This window comes from Peromyscus maniculatus, chromosome 4 (assembly GCF_049852395.1).
Source record: "Peromyscus maniculatus bairdii isolate BWxNUB_F1_BW_parent chromosome 4, HU_Pman_BW_mat_3.1, whole genome shotgun sequence".
Taxonomy (NCBI): domain Eukaryota; kingdom Metazoa; phylum Chordata; class Mammalia; order Rodentia; family Cricetidae; genus Peromyscus; species Peromyscus maniculatus.
The window spans coordinates 45,562,427-45,580,165 of record NC_134855.1 but is presented as its reverse complement, the minus strand read 5'-3'; the positions used below and the strand labels follow the sequence as shown (position 1 = coordinate 45,580,165).

Here is a 17,739-nt window from a genome sequence, read left to right as displayed (position 1 = left end):
CTTAATAAAGCCTTATTGAGTCTCATTTTTTGCTTCTTTCCAATTAGGAATAATGAAAAGATGTTTATTTCCTTGAGTCTTGAGGTATAAAGAGGGGGACATCAGAGCATCTAGGAATCTAGGAGAGTATTTGATATGCAGGGAACTCAATATATCTGAGGAATTTCCCCTTTAATGTTCTGGGGATTTAATGAGCATATAGTAGGAAATTCTATAGTTTCCAGAAATAGAATAAAAGACATTGCTTTACTTTGTGAGAAAACCCCCAAGTGACTAAGCTTTAAGCTAGATTCACTTACATTACATATGACTATGTTTTTCATCCAAAGGATGTTTAAGTGGCAGGCTTGCACTACAACAAGCAGAGAAACACATCTGCTTTGTGATATCTCTTTTGCAGCTTTTCTTATGCCATTACAGAATATTATAGTATTTGACAGCATGGGAAAAAGAATCCCTGTTTCTGACATCAAATCACTTTAAAAGTCTGAATCAGAGTACCGTAAATCATGTAAAATTGTTTCAATTTTATTGCATTGCACTTCAGGGAATGAATTTGATTTTCTGAAGAATTTCAACAGGAATGGCCTTATTATTCACTTTCCAGGGTTCTATCTATATTGTATTACATATTGCCACACAATGTTACCAAATTTTATTTTCATATTATATATTACCCCTCTGAAATCAATAACTGGAACATTTAATTCCTGTAAATGGGAATTTGCTTATTAAAATGCATAGGATATAAAACAAACCAATGACTATTTCATCTATAATGTGCAATGCCACCCTTTCCTCTTCAACACTGATGCATATTATTTTAATCCCACTTTCCTGGAAATTAAAGATGGAAGAATATTGCTTCCCTGAAAATTCTCAGAAAAAATCATATAATTCAGGGACAATATATAACACTTGTCAGGTACATGGATGACTCTAACTCAGTCTTGACTGTACAGTATGAGGTTCGTTCTGTTCTCTTCTGGCTGATAAATGTTGCTCAGGAGCAACTCAGTGAGAATTCTATGCTGTCATGCTGGAGTTCTAATGAAGTGAGAGTTTCTTGGGTTGCTAGGGAGTAAATACAGAACTGGATCAAATGGACATAATTTATAAGCTATGACTTTGCAAACTAGCCAAAGAACTGTAGGCCCCAATGTTGTGAATGCATATGGTTTATTTTTCAAATTATTTCAAATAAGTCCCACCTTCCTAAATACTCTTCAAGACTCAGGCTGCTAATTGACATACCAGAGTTTGTTGAAAATTATCACATGTGTTAAGAGGTCCAAATGCAGGGTAGGTAGCAGTAAAGAACTAAAGGTCTCACAAGGGACTAACAAGAGATTTGATGTAGTGTGTTGGTGCCTGCCAAACAGAATCTGTCTTCAAAATGCCTGTCTGGGAAGCTTCATGCCAAATTTGAATCCTTATCTGAATTTTAGTCAAAGAAAAATATAGCCTGGCAAACTGAATGAAAGCTATTTGCTATTATCAAAAAGCCCCATGGTTTTATATCATAACTAATTAATTTTTGATCAAGGCCATCTGTTTCAGTAAAAACAGAGGGACATGAACTCATCCTCTCTTAGCACTTTTCTCTCACTAGACAACCGTTATGGGAGGAAATCAGGGTCAACACTTAACTTATTTTCATTGTTATCAAACCCAGGACTCATTATTCCTTCAATGCACTTAGAAAGGAAATTTTATGTATAGATATCTTTATAGGAAGTGGATTTTTTTTCTTAAAAGTAAATGTTGATGGCTACTATAACCATTAGGGCCCTTGGTCTCTTTGCCATAGGTTGCTGCATTGGAAACATTTACCTAGTTGTCTCGCCACACTCAGTGGCAAGGCTGTTTCTGGGCAACTCTCCCTGTCTTCGGAGCACAGCTGATGGCCAACTCTTTATCCTTTGCCAGCAAGGCGAGGAACCAGGGAAGTAACATCATCCGCCCGCACCTTCTTCAAGCCCAGACATTCTGGAGCCTTAGACCTGGCAGAGCCCATTGAAATAATGACTTTTATGAGACAATTCCTCATCATGGCTTTCTGTTGTCGTTGTTCTTTGTAAAATGAAGAAAATAATAGTGCTTATCTCATCATTTTGTTGTGAATCCTGATGTGTAGTTCTAGACAAAAAAGTGCTCTTGGTAAACATAAAAATGTATTATAATGAAAGTAGGTGCTGGGACCTCAGTTCTGGGAAAGGACAGTCTCCTGAATCATGGCCTGATGATGTGTGTGACTATAAATTTCACTTCCTTGGAGATTTATGTCCCTCTAGACTACCTTGCTCCCCTTTTGTGCTTCCAGGCAAACCTCTGAGACTCAGAGTCAGGCCAGCTTGATCCCAGGGTTGGATTGTTGTTTTGCCTGTGAGCCACCAAGGTACTGTTACCTTCTGTTTGGCCCCTCAAACCCCCTCTCCTCAGCTCAACTCCAAATGCCCTACCAGCTTTCCTTCTCCTTTCCTCTCAAAAGTGAGAAGCAAGGGCACTCTTTGGAAGATGTGAGTTAGGATAATAAAGAAGGGTCCTGTTAATTTATGCCCTTAGCTTTTCTTTGAATAGATAAATGTTTATGATACCAGTAAACTTTAGAAACTCATCCATTGGGAATTAGGCTTTAAATCTCAGGGGGAAAATACACTTTTCTTTCTATACAGACCAGCTCTCAGAGTGATATTTCAAAAATTCAGCTTTAGGAAGATGTGCCATACTTGCCTAGCATATTGGAGGATCTGGGGGTCTATCCCTAGAACTACAAAATAAAAAGCATATCTAAAAAGACAGTATCTTATCATTGGTGAAAATCAGTTTTACTTTTGAATTATTTTGTAGATTATTTCTATGGAGAAAAAAATCTAGGGAAACAAATACCCCCAAATGATCCAGGACAGCTAACCTTTCCTAAGTTGGTTGCTATATAGATAGCTGTACTTGATGAATTATATAGTAATAACTCTATTAAATTCTGATTTAAAATTTGTGTAAAATATATAGTTCTACACTCTTGTATTTATAATTTAAATATATTCTAAGGTACCTAATATTTTAGTTATGATTAAGCTGTTATGGTGGTTAGAAGCTTTTTTTCCATGAAATTCAAATCATATTTAAGTGTTTACCCATAGATGTTTTAGAACATTGAACAGGGATATGGAGAAATGGCTCAGCATTTAGGAGTACTGAATGCTGTCACAGAGGGCCAGGGTTTGATTCCTAGCACCTATACTTTGGTTCACAAGCATCCATAACTCCAGTCCCAGGGGATTCAACACCTTCTTCTGGTCTGCAGAAGTGAGAAGCACACATGTGGTACACATACATACATGCAGGCAAAACACTCATATACATAAAAGTTCAAAAAGTAGATTGAATAGGAATTTGAATTGCTGTATCTGAGGAAGTATTTATAGGAAATTGTATTCATTATTTTTGATTCTTTGCTCTTTCAGTTAAAGCCTAAGTGGATATTATTTATGATATTCTGATTTATTGACATTTATTGGATCAATTGAGTGTAATGGCCAACCAACTCCAAATTATGTATCATGTATATCCTTGCAACATTAGTGAGCTGATGTTTCATAAATGATGTTTACATATCACTCCATATACAACTGTGACTGTTTGTAATTTTTAATTGTGTTAAAACAAGACTTTCATTTATTATCATAACACCATAAAAAGACAGTGAATGCTCTGTCTCAAAGGAGAGAAAAACCCAGATCCTTGGGAAGTCATAATGAACCCATAATGGAAAAAGGGACAGGTTTGCTTTTGGTGCCTGGTGATTCTTTAAATACAGAATCACTACTCTGGAAGTTATTTTTCAAGAGAAACCACTCTTGAGATGTCTCTACATCTTTCCATTTATCTTCTGAACAAGGAAGATGAATTCCCTTTGGGAATGGGAAGTCCACAAAATGTCCTCTGAATACTATGTATTCAAAGGAAGAGGATTAAGATACAGCTGTTCAGCAAAGCTCCAAATTCCAGCCTTAGAGCCAAGCCTGGGCCTTCAGGGTCAAAACCGCAAATGCTGGCCATCCAAAAGCCACAGAGGCATTGGCCAGCAAAGAGTGTTTATTAGTTTATTATCAAAATTCATGCTCTAATATTTTTGTTTCAGTAAGTTGTTCTTGGCAGCATTTACCCTTGGATGAACTTGTCAAAGGACTGTGGTTTGTGTAACTTTTTGCAGTTCAAAATTAAAAAGCCAGTAAGTCAGTCAATTTTACTTTTTAAGGAACACTGATTTGGTATAGAGAAAAGCCCAGAGAACTGGAATTCGAGTGGCCTCCATTGTTTCTATTTCAGCCTCTGCATGAATGGGGTAGGTTTCTTGACCTTGAATTGCTGTGACAATGTAAAATATAAGGGACCTCACAGAGATAATCTCTAATACTCCATTTTAAATATCTTTCTTTTATATCTTAATCCATTTAAGCACTAATGGATGGCAGAATGGGAAGCAGATGACCTTAAAATAAGTGCTTTAAAACTCATTTTCTATTTTTACTCATTATTTCTTAGACTGCGTTTGAATCTGAATGAATGGCTTACAGAACCATAAGTAAAATTCAAACCACAAAACTTTTAATTGATGATAAACCCAATATTATAATGAGTGGCATCATCCAAAGCATTTTCCTTCTTTGCACAGGACTACTCATTTGAATATAACACTCTATACAGTAAAACAGTCAAGCTTTCTAAGATTAGGCCAGCAACAGGACAAAGGCATAAACATGGCCCTGAACAAACTCACTGTTACAAGGTACAAATATAACAATACCTAGCAAATAAAAGTGTTTTTGATGGTACATAATTAAAATGTTAAGAGATGAAGGAAATCAAAACTGCTTATGTTTGGATGCACTGCTGGCTGAAAGACCAGTTCAAATGGCAAAATGGAGTGTCTTCCTACCTAATTAACGTGTACTCTCTTTGTTTTCAAGGATCACCATGATCAATGTCTTCAGGCATTTAGCCCTACTGTCCTGAGGAAAATGTGTGGCTTGCCTCTGATCATCTTTTTTCTCTTCAATGGACCAGAACCTACTTCACATGTCACTTAGGTCACAATCTTGTATTAATTAACACTTAGGTCACAATCTCATATTAACTGATTTTCTGGTTAGCTCTTTCCCTGTCTATTAGTATCTTCTGGATGTTAGTAGCAAAAATAAACTGTGTTATCAAGACATGTGGATCAGTCAGGATCCACTGAAAAATACTGAAGAATCTTATGTAATGACAGCAAGTTGTTCAGAAGAGTGCACTGGTAGAGAAGACAGCACATTTATCAAATGAAAAAGTAGTAGGCTATGTCATGGGAAAGTGTGTAATATTCCTTACATTGTGTGAATACATGTCACTGTGATTGGTTTAATAAAGAAGCTGATTGGCCAATAGCTGGACAAATGGAGGTTAGGCAGGACTAGCAGACAAAAAGAGAGTGTGAAGAAGAAGAGAAGGAGTCTCAAGGTAGCAAGGAGATGTAGAGGAAGCAGGAGACTGAGCCATGTGGGAAAGCAGTGTTGATAAGAAATATAGGTTATTTAAAATGTAAGAGTAAGCTACTAACAAGCCTAAGGTATCAGCTGAGCATTTATAATTAATAATAAATCTGCGCAGTTATTTGGGAACTGGCTGGCAGGAAAGAAAAGTTCACCTACAAGAAAGGACCAGGAATTTCCCGGCCCAATTATCATGTTGCAATGTAACACAGAGATGACCAAACAAACAAACAAATGAAACTGAGCTAGAAGGTAGAGTTTGGGATTCAGACAGAAGAGGGTAGTTCTTGCAAATTGCACAGCATGTGTGATACAATCTACTTTCCTTTGCATTCTCACTTCGCATATGTGGTACAATCTACTTTCCTTTGCATTCTCACTTCGTGTTCATTCATCTCCATCTATCCTCTGATCAAAGCAACTTCGGTGATCATATTTAAACTTTGAAAATGGGCATATAATTAGAAAAACCATTAAATTCCATAACATAGTCATTTCTTGTAATATATTCAATTTTATTTAACTCAAGGCAATTCTTCAAAATTCTGCAATGTACCACAGACACTAAATCACTCAATCAAGGTAATATTTGTCTTGAGAGCAGTAGAAGAAGAAAAAAAACAGCATCAACAAGAGCTGCTCAGCATCATTAAGTCCTTGTCATATTTAAGCAATTGTATAAAGCTATGTATGTTCTCTTTCTCATTTAATCTGCACAATAAAATGATGTACTGGGAATCACAGTTTTTGTAGACTGAAAAGCAGGAGACATAGAGAGGAGGGTAGGAGGATACAGATGCTACAGATGTAGGAAAGGAAAAATGAGAGAAGTTTAACTGGAGCCAAGGATAAAGTATCACAAATAAGGGAGGAAGGAGGGATGAATAACAGCAATTATTTTGGAAAAAAACAAAGCAAAACATATGTTATAAGTTTACATAAAAGATATTATATATAAAATGGAGTATAAAATATATATTAAAATGGAATTATGCCACATCATGTGATAATGCCCCCTTGTGATATTCCTCTCCCAAGAGCAAGAGACCAAGAGACCATCTAACAAATACCCCATGGCAGACAAGTGAAATTTCCCTTCAAGTTGCTGGTCAGAAGGTTTCAAGAGAACTTCAATGCAATACAGACCTTCTACTTGTTTGCTTCCATGAACTTAAAGATAAGATCCCACTGCTAAAGACACACCAATTTTTGGATCCAGGACCTGATGGAATCAAACTGATTCTGGAAGCTTCCTTCCCGAGGAATACCTCTCATAATATTGGAAGGTGCTATGCAAGTTGTCACAGAAGAAAAGAATCAATAGTCCCCCCCTAGATGTAAAACCTGTGGACCACAAAATGATCAGATTGGCAAGATATCCCCAATGGTGCAATAGTGGTAATGATATCTTAGTCTAATTGGGCTTAAGGCTCATACAATAGAGGGAATCCATGTGTGGCACTGTAAAACTAGCCAATTGCTCAAGGCTGGAGAATACATAGGCCTTATAGAAGAACATGCTCCTGTCATTTTCTTAAATAAACATAGCTTTTAACTGTACTCTTAAAAAAAAATCAATCATGATACCCAAAGATTAGTCTAGCTCTGACCCCTCATCAAAAGAAGCTTCCTTCTGTCACTATAGAGAATTAGTGTAGCTCTGACCCCTCATCAAAAGAAGCTTCCTTCTGTCACTACAGACAATGAGTGACTGAGGTGAAAGGCCTGGCTGCCACATCTACAAAACCATCCCTATACCTACAGCTCGGGGAACATTGTGAAATAGTAGCCAGAACAATTGTAAGGAGCAGAGGACAAGATACCTATTCTAAGATGGTGTCCTGTAGACATCACAGAGATGTTAACCCATGAAGCCTCAACAATATGGTTGTCTAAACAAGACCCAAATGATGACCACATTAGTCAACATATAAATGGGAATGGGGAAAGTTCACAAGGCTCCACCCCTAGATGAAGAACTAAGGACAGTCATTGTTTGCTGGGAGAGGAAGATCAATCTTCTTCCGGCCAGAGCATCCTGATAAATTATCCAATCCCAAGTATTCAGCCTCAGCCTTAAACACATGTATGTACAATTACCTGTAAATGAACTCTGCAGCTTGTCTATACAAACATGTGTGTGGTGGTGGTGGTGGTGGGGAAGACACGTATGCATAACAGTAATAGGTCTAGAACAGGTCAGAAATCCTTGAGGGAACTTGGGGGTGAAGATGGAAAAGGGAGGGTATAAAATGATGTAAATACAGTGCTTTTATATGTGCTCTTATATGACATTATCAAAAAGCTAATTTTTTAAAAATAAAAAATCAAAAGCCTATGAATTAAATAAGTCTCCAAGGTTCCACACAGTAGCTATATTAAACTCAGATTAGGAATATAAAAATTCTTATAGATACAATTTGTTTTTTGATCAAAGAGATGGGCACTGTTTTGCAACTGTTAATATCCATAACACACAACATTCCTGTTATTTATATTTTCAGGTGTAGCATGATGTTTCACAGATGACCTGGCCAGCATTTACTGTGTGTGATACTCTTCTTTAGGTACTAGCTTCAGCCTCAAGTATGCCATTACATCTGTGGAACTGCTGAGTGTAGAAATTTTATCGAACAAATATTTGACATTTCTCTTTTTAGCTAAAGATGCAAAAACATTACATAGGAAACAAGGGAAGACATTTGATGACACTGAATTGCTTATTTTTAAATTTTTGATACTGCACATAAAGATAAGAATCCCTTGAATAATCAAGTAGCCAGCAAGTTTTTAATGAAAGAAGTAACGAAACATAATCACCATGGCAACTATCATTTATTGGCATTTACTACTTGTCATGAATAGTACTGGTATTCTATGTGTACTATTCACACTTTGATAATGAGATTGAGATGTTAAAGAGTCAGAACTAGGATTTGAATGTTACTCTACCTACCTTGTGAATACAAAATAGATCTTTAAATATAAATATGACAGATACATAAAGAAATGTGTGGCAATAACTTTCATTCCCAATGTCTATTTTCTTCCTCAAATTGTAGTTGGTGTCAAGGATGACAGTTCAAGACCAATTTTCCTCATTATTCCTTATGGCAAGATGCTGTCCTCTATCTGCCTTCTAGCACGTGAATGAGACCTGAGGGATCTGAGCTCTTCTTAACAAGAGACAGCTCACCACCTTCACTTGGCTGGCTAGCTCTTGCTATGGTTGGAATGTGAGCATGCTGCTGTGCATTAGGACATAACCAGCTTAGGTCTTGATAGGAAAGCTGTGTTGAGACCTATAGGAGGGCAAGAGGTATCCACCATGGGGTAGTGATATTGACTCTGGAGTTACTATGTTTTGCTCACTTTTTAAGAAAACATATAGCTCGCTCTTGCTTACACTGTTACCATTTCAGATTTCATATTAGAGTCTACCCTGTATCTCAACAAACTCATGAAGTGAAACAGCAGAGCCAAAGAGGCAGAAGCAGTCATAGAACAATTGTGCTGGAGAATAAAGGAAAGCAGGGAATATTGTCCCTCAAATGAACAGGTATCCAACTGTGAAAAATTTCTTTGTTTGGGTTTATATAATGAAGCTCTTAGGATTAGAATTTTCCAGATATGTCATTTGCAGAGGTGAAGATAGGAACCCAGGAGATCCTGGTGCCAGATGATGACCTTATCTCCCCTGAAAAAAATCTATATCCTAGGTATGATAACATGGATCAACAGCAAAAATCTCCATATGTGTGTCTCCTGGCTTTTGTTTTTATCTTTTCTATAAACTGTGACACTGCTCTGAGCAAATTCAGAGTAGATGGCAATTCCCCTTTCCCAAATCTTTAAAATATAATCCATTTTCTTTGATCAGTTCATCCCAGTTTTTCTGTAAATCAGTGAGAATGAACAAAGCATAGATTCTCATAACATTTAATACTATGGATTTGAGGTTTAGTAAATAAAAGCAGTGGGGGTGATGAGCACAATTTGTATACTAGTTTATTAGGTTGCTCAAGCATCCAATGTATATTGATTATGTAGCCTGAGTTGTGTGATTAAAAATTCTGTTCTTCAGTATTAAGCTCTGATTTAAAATAGGTAACTAATCATTTGGGAGCATATCTGTAAGAGAGAGCCAGGACATGGAAATGAAAGTTAGATTATTCAATCATTTATATGTGCAATTGTTAACATGCAAATTAGAAAATTTAACATCAGGGTGAATTGAATTAAAGAATAAGACATTAAAGGCTGAGAGCAATGCTCTAGAATAAACACTTTGAGAGTGAAGTAGTAGAATACACTCTTAGCATATTCCAGGTTCTGAGGTGAATCTCTAGTACACAAATAAGCAGACAGGAAAGACTTAGGAGCCAAAGAAACAAATCAAAATGCTGGTAGAACCCACAGGATAAATTTTAACTGACTTAGATGATCATTCTAGAAGTGTTGCTCAAGAGATTAATTAGAAGCAGACAAGATAAAGAGAAAGTAATCCATGATAGGGAATATAGTGGGCAGAGCCCAAATAAGAAAGCATGGCTCAGTCTAAGTAAATAAGCAATGCAGAATGGTTAGATTTTGAAACGTGGGTGGATAATTAAGGAGTGGCAGGATGAAGTTTTCTAAGTACAATAATTAAGAAGGAGAAGAGAAAGTTAAATTCCACATCTTCAGCAATAGAAATGGTTGCTGCCTGGGAAACTGAAGATAATAATAGTAATAAAATAGTAATAGATAGACCTATTACATAAAGAAGGTTGCAAAACATTGAGAAAGAGGGTGTGTCCCATCAGCATGACCCTTAGGTGTCCCTTGAATTCCCAGACATGCTTTCATCAAAAGATTTCCCACCTTCTTGATTGGTACTGGGCTAACTCATAAGGGGATACTGAATATGAAGACGATAGAGGACTCCTCTTCATAGAAACAGTGTTCTAGATGTGAGAACCTTCAGGGTTGTGTGGCTGAGCACTGTCCTCTGAGTTGCTAGTGCTTGTGTTGAAACCATGTATGAATCCCCGAACTTGTCAACCTATATTTGGAGTAGAATGAGGGGGGCTCTGTTTATTCTGTGGACTATACATTCACTCAGGGAACTACAGGGAGACCATGCCTGAGCATCCTGCAGGCCCAGCGAAGACTGTGGGAGAACATGGGGCATTGCAGGTTCTGCAAAGTTGGAACAAATGAATGTGGCTGTCCAGCACAGTCACTTTCACCTGAGCTCTCAGCTGCATGGGAAGCCCAGCCAATATATAATGGAGAAGAATCATGTAGCTTCGAGTAGCCACCCAACAGATGTGAAAAGTAAAGAATTGTTGTTTCAAGGTTCCATGCTTCGAGGTGGTTGCTCATGCAATGGCAGCTAATTGATAGGATGGAAGAAGCACAAATCTGAGTGGTTTGGAGAGGAATTGGAGTCTTGCAGTGTGATGGAAGAAGAACATTTTAAGTAGAGAACAATCTACAACAGCAAGTGTTATAAAGAGATATGATAGCATGCCAGACTTAATATGAGCATTGTTTATATTGTCAGTTAGCAAAGTAAATCTGTCAGCTTGTTAAGTGTCTTTAGTTTGTAAAAAGGACATTTTCCTTTTTTTTTCTTCCCTATTCAGTAAAGTGCTGCTATACAGAATTTTCTCCTTTGAACTGTGATTATACTCACAAAAGAAACTGTACATTGTGCACCCTGCAGCACACAGTATTTGTCGTTATTCATGACTCATCACGAGGGTGGAATAAGCTGAGGTTTCCTTGAGTCTCTGTCCATTGAACCTTGCTCAGGCTTTCTGTGTGATGTGGATGTGAATTAACTGTGTCTCAACGTGTCAAATGTTGGAAGCTTGGTCTCGAGCATGGTGATGGTAGTGGCAGTAGTATTAAGGGTGTGGGTAGTGGGATGTCTTTACGTCACTGAAGGCATGCCCTCAGAAGGGAATAAGATAGGTTCTCGAGGAACCCCATTTTCTCTCTGGCTTCCTGTCTCACCATGTGATCTGCCCTTGGTGCCTACTTTCCTGCCATAATGCCATCCACCACGTTGCAGTACAGCTAGGGAGGCATTTCACCAGCCAGTGCCGCACTGTTTAGACTATTAGCCTTCACAATTCAAGCTAAATAACTCCCTTTTCTAGATTAAAGCTCTCAGCCCCAGGTCGTCAGCTATAATAGCTAAAGTGGACGAACACCCCTTCAGTCTTCCACTAAGGGGGTTAAAATCAATGCAACATAAAGTGCCTGTGCCTTTTATGTCAGGTTCTTATTTCCTGGATTTTTTCCCCTCTCTAAGTGTCTGCTGTGCTCATTAACATCTGTTGCAGCATCTACTATCTCCTTTAGTTTTAATCTCCCACTGATTTTAAAGTTGCTATTCGATTGTAAGTTTGGTTCTCTTTTTAAGAGGCCCCTCAGAATGACCGAAATTAAGTAAGCACTTACCCACACTCTCTGCAGGGCATTGCCCCAGGACCCTGGGCATGCTAGTGTTGTGAAATGTCACTTGGGACCAACATCTCAATGCTCCCACTGAGAGCGGTAGCAGATTCAATCACAAGTTCAGTGGCCCCTTGTGTCGTCGGTTTCCTTAAGGGCTATAATTTGACTTATCAAGCTGCCAGTCTCAGTTCTGGCTGTCCTCCTTCCTTTTCCTGGCTCATCAAAATGGTTGGAAATTGGCCTGAACTGCAAAGCTAGGGAACTTGAAAGAAGAGCCCATCTCATTAGTTTTCTCCTGGATTACCCACAGGCCATGATGAATTCACTGAGTTAAAAAGAAAAGCAGAGCCCCCAGATGATTAAAATATTAAGATATTATTATTTTCCTTTGGAGTCATGTATCATTATGTTATCAAGTAGATGACACTTGGCATTTGATTTTTATGATTTGGGATAATTTAAAAAAACTCTTGAACAGTTCTATTATTCCTAAGTTATTTTTAATCAGAAAAAAATCTGAACCCATTGAAGTTAAAATATCTGTTTAAGTACAAAGAAGGACATAAAATTTCAACTATCAGGCACTTACAAAGCTTGTAGCAAGTTAATATGGAGGGTGCTTTAGTTCTCAAACCAACTCACTGGGATATAAGAAAAGGAAATTCTGCCCTAGAATTTCAGAAAATGTGCAAGCACATTCTTTTATTATAAAGTAATACGTATTTGCATACACAATGATACGATGAGAATTATGACTCCTAGGATATGATGCTAGGTATGCCTATGTACGTGATCAAGCAAATTACCCCTAAGGCCAGGGAATGGAAAGGCACACAGACTAAATTAAGATACTTTAAATCACTTGGTTCATTAAATCAATTTAAGCACATAATGATAAGAAAGGGGGAAACCAGGGTAGGGAAAGTGCCAGTAGGCGTCTACTACTGGAATTCTGGTTTATGTAGTGTTCCATATTCTGTTTCTCTCTCCGTATGGGGGTGTGGTCATGGGAACTAAAGCTAAGGAATCAAGAAAGCAACTTGGCAGGTGGATGGTATGTAGATGAACACACACCTTTAAAAAGAGGCACATGTCCAGTGAGACACAAAGAGCTTCATTTGCTAGAACATGTGTCATTAAGGGGTGGACAACCCCAAACACGCCGAGTACCCCAGCAGCTTCCATGTATGTAGCTTATGATGCGTACTAGATACTTAGAGCTTACACGGTTTCCTCTGTGCAGGTTGTGAATGACTTGATAAGGTAGTTAATATTGGTGTCAACTTGACAGGGTTGAGGGATGTCTGGAGAGAGGGTAAAGTATTATTTTGGGGTGTGTCTGTGTGGGCATCCAGAGATTCGTGGTGTGTGAGTTAATGTATTACAGAGAAGATCTACTCTCAGTGTGGATGGGTGTTGTCAGAGAGACAAATGAACCACTGAAGAGTATTTTATTGTTCTTTCCTAAATCTGGGACTTTTCTCTTCTAGCCTCCAGATTCTTAAGCTTTGGGTCTCAGGCTGGAAATTATACTACTTATTGCTCTGAGTACCGTCCCATGTCCTGGCATCCAAGGTTATCTAGCTTACAAATGACCTTGATGAAACTTTTCAGCTTGGACCATCCTATGAGCCCACTTCCTTAACAAATTTCTTTTTACACATATATCTATATCCACATCTGTCATATTGGCCCATTTCTGGAGAACCCTGACTGATACATCTAAAAAGGACACATACGTTCTGACTGTTTCAAAAGCTCCTTATTTATTCATTATCTTTACCTAACACAGCCCATGAATTTTTCCCATGCATCATAAAGTGGTAAATTATTCAGTATCAATGCCTGACATGTTCATCCCATTTCTCGTATTCCAGAGAAGAATTAAAGATTCTGAAGTATAGCAAAATATATATTACATTTTTTATTGAATATAAATTTAACTTCTACTACCAAGTGGACAAAATTCAAATGCTGACTACGTGGCAGGCAGCAGGATAAACATCTTACCCATCAGACCTCAAAGATTCTGAGTGGCAAAATTCATGGTGCTGTGATCATATCATTTAAAAAATGTTTTTTATAATTGATTCATTTTTAGGCTTTTGGTATTAATCTTTGATATTAGAGAGAAAAGACAGGAGACAGTCAAGTTTTAGCTCACTGTCATAATGACAGCAAAGTGATCACACAATGAAAATAAGGTGTCCCTCTTACTATCAGTGGAAGGCAGTATAGAAAATCCAGTCACTGTCTTGGAAATGTTCAGCGTGCAGAAAGAGGTCCCTTTCCATGTAGCAAAGATGAACCCTGTTCCATGTTTAGCCTCGACATATATTGAAGTTAAAGGTCACACTAAGTACACATAAAGGTGAGCCCTGGCTATCTCAGAGGAAGCAGAAGCAGGAATAGGTGATGAGGGGGAAGAGAATGGGAACGAGGAGAGGAGAGGATGAGAAGAGGAAACAGTGAAGCAATTTTTAACTACTTGGAAGACTTTCAGTTCTTAAAAAGTTATAACTACCTAAAACATTAGAATTAAATGATAATTGTCAGTGAATATAAAAATTTCATTTCTGCATGTAATATTATGATATTTTACACTCTCCTAAAGACTAGAATGCTGACACTTTCAGCTGTATATCTCCTCTCTCTTTATTTTCTTTGAGACTAAGAATCAGCATGTAGCCCAGGCTGGCCCAGAACTCACTATTTAGTCTTGGATAGTCTAAAACTCATGCAATCTTCCTGCACCAGCCCCTGAAATGCTGGGATTACAGGCAGGAGTTATCAGGCAAGTCTTCTATTACTGAATTATATATCTTTGGCCCTTTATTTATATTCTTACTCTTATTTTAGATTAAAATACAAATTTTAGTCATTTATATCTTGTGATTCAGCCATAGTTTGAAAGTCATTAAAATTCCATATGGAGAAGGTGTGTCTGCATGGACTGCAATCTTCTGTATGTAAATAATCTATAGGAGGAAAAGAACAATGAAGATCATTGGTTCAGAGCTTCTCCACTGTGCAATTAATTCCTGTTTTAGTTCAATGACTCTGAAAAGTAAGCTTGCCATCTGTTAGTGATAGAGCAAAAGTAAGATAAATTGGGAGGATATTTGTTGAAACACGAATTTAGCTTTCACTCAAACAACACTGCAGTTCCTACAAATGGCAAATCCTTGTTAACCAATGATTTCCAAAGATGCCAATAAGTCAGAATTACTGAATAATAAGGAGGGACAGGGACAAATTGGGAGTAGGTTTACAGGGTGTCCTCACTCATCACCTAACCATTTTAGATTGAAAAAGACTTTTTTCATAAGAACTAGAAAAATTTCCCCACAATGGACTCAAAATTCATCAATGACTGATTGTAAGATTTCACTTTCATGAAACATGCATATTACTGGCCAGCTTCCTATACTATTCAGTGATTATTTTAAAAATGTTTTATTCTGTAGGCAATTTCAAATGTTGAATGCTTTATTATAATTATTTTTGAGTATTTCCCTTGAAAATTTGGTTATGCTTTTTATTCATATTTTATAGTTGTTTTTGCTTAAACTTTTAATGCCTACATTTTTTTAAACTTCACAATCTCACAGAAAACTCCCTGATCCTCTGGATCATACAATCTTTCTGCCTCTTGCCCTGCAATATGACCCAAGCCTTAGGGGAAGAGTTGTTTTGCAGCTGTGTCCATTGTGACTGGACTCCACAGCTCTGCATTTTGATTGGTTGTCATTTTCTGTAATGGTATCCATCTGTTGCAAAGAGAAGTATGAGGGGTAGGGACTACATTTTTCTAAGGGTCTTATACTCTCAAATAGTCAAAATATAGTTAGTGTTTGTGCTGGTTTAGCTAGTGGCCATTCTATGTTCTCCTTGAAGATCCATGACCACACTAGCCCGGGTATCTGGTCAGGTTTCCAGTACCAGTTTTCTATCACTAAAATATCATGCACTTCAGAAACAAAGCATAGAGGTCCTAAAGCTGGAACTGACCTGAAAGTCTTTTCAAGAGGACTAGCTTCCCTGGCACCAGAAGGTGGCATTAAAGCTTCCAAAGGAGAAAAGCAACCAGCAGTCCTATCCAGCTGTGATGCCTAAGGACCACAACAAAAACAGTATGGTATGATAACCCTAAGGTTGTAGCAGTGCCACATATACCTTGGTGGTACCTAACATCTCTCTAATTGGATTTAATGTCTATATTTTAAAATAATTATTTGTCAAATTTTAAATATGATTTCTAGACTTCTTTTTTTTAAATTGTTTTCTCTGGTATTGAAAGATGGTATACATGTATCTCAAAACATATGTAATGGTTTTGTAGTTTTCAAAACATCCCATTTTTTTCAGTTTTCCTTCATGGTTTATTTCTTCTACCAATAACTCTTTTTATGTCCATTATTGTAACTATTAGATATTTATTATTAAACATTAAATCTTTGTCATTCTAGTATAAATATGACTGTTGGTAATGATTGGCACCAAATTCTTTTTTATCCAACAATATATCTGGGATAATTTTCTTTTTTCCCTTTATTTATTTTTTAATTAAGACTTTTTTTATTCACTTTACATACCAATCACAGATCTCCCTCTTCCCACCTCCCCCCTAACCCTCCCTCCCATTCCCTCCTACAAGAAGGTAAGTCCTCCCATTTTTGAGGGTGGCATTACTATGCAAACACATACATGTTTGTGAATGTCTGCATAAGATGAAGATAATGAGATGATGTACATTTTGTGACTATTATTTCTTATTGACTTATTACTAAACTCATGCTTTTTTCTCCATTGCTGCTCCTCCACCAGAATCCTTTTCCGTCTCACTGGATTCAAATCTTTTTGGTTTCTAGTTATTGAAACTGAAACTCCTGTCCTGCATGAAACCTTTTTTACCAAATTCTTCTCAGTTTCATAGTGATTCCTCTTGACAGTGTCATCAAAGGATATCCAGAAAATAAACATTTCTCACATTTTCTCTGCAGATGCCCTGGTCTATGTGCTGTGTTCTCACTCTTGAGTTATACTCCAGCCTCTCTGCTTCTGAGTCCCCAGAGGAACTGGGATGACCCTCACAAATTTCAGACCAAATCACCTTTCTTCTCTGCTCCAGCTCTTCCAATGCCTCCCCAAATCTTTCAGAGTCTAAAAGTACAAAGTGAGTAGCCGTATACCTTGCTGGGGATTCAAGAAGGCAAGGGAAGCTTATTGTATTTTAGACTTACTTCTTGCCATGTACTTTCTTCCTTGCTGATGCTCCAACATTCTACTATTGTTATCTTTCTACCGAGAAAAACTACCATAGCAATTCTTTTAGGGTAAATCTGCTGATGAAAGGAAATTTTAATTTTTCTTCATAGGATGTTTTAATATTCTTTTCATTCAGTGTATGTGTGAACATGTATTTGTGTGTGCATATATATATATATATATATATATATGCAAATGTATGTATGTATGCATATCTTCAAATATAGGGCTTTAGATTATTATTTAAACATGTGCTTGGTCCTCCTCAGAGAGGTAACCCAGACGCAGAAAGATAAACAGTAAATGTTTCCTCTTGTTTGAATGCTAGTTTTTAGTCTTTAGATATGTGTGTTTCATTTAGAATACCCATGGAGGTTAGGTAACTAGCAAGAAACCAGCTGGGGAGGAGGGATCTTTCAGTGAAGAAGTAGAAAGTGTTTGGTCCTCTGTGGTTTTAAATAAAAATCTGCACACCATTCATACTATT

At 37.3% G+C, this 17,739-nt stretch overlaps 1 protein-coding gene and 1 long non-coding RNA gene across 8 annotated transcripts in view; one reads left to right on the top strand and one right to left on the bottom strand.

Moving 5' to 3' along the window:
• B3galt1 (beta-1,3-galactosyltransferase 1) overlaps window positions 1-17,739 on the bottom strand; it is a 567,531-nt gene that overhangs the window by 160,935 nt on the left and 388,857 nt on the right. The gene's annotated exons all lie outside the window — the stretch shown is intronic.
• LOC143272876 (uncharacterized) overlaps window positions 12,987-17,739 on the top strand; it is a 69,971-nt gene continuing 65,218 nt past the window's right edge. Inside the window, exons 1-2 of one of the 2 annotated variants that reach the window (XR_013050500.1) lie at window positions 12,987-13,038; window positions 16,988-17,160. This is a non-coding gene — a long non-coding RNA (uncharacterized LOC143272876). Of the gene's footprint in view, window positions 17,161-17,739 lie in introns of both variants that reach the window. The other variant, XR_013050499.1, reaches the window with a different exon arrangement.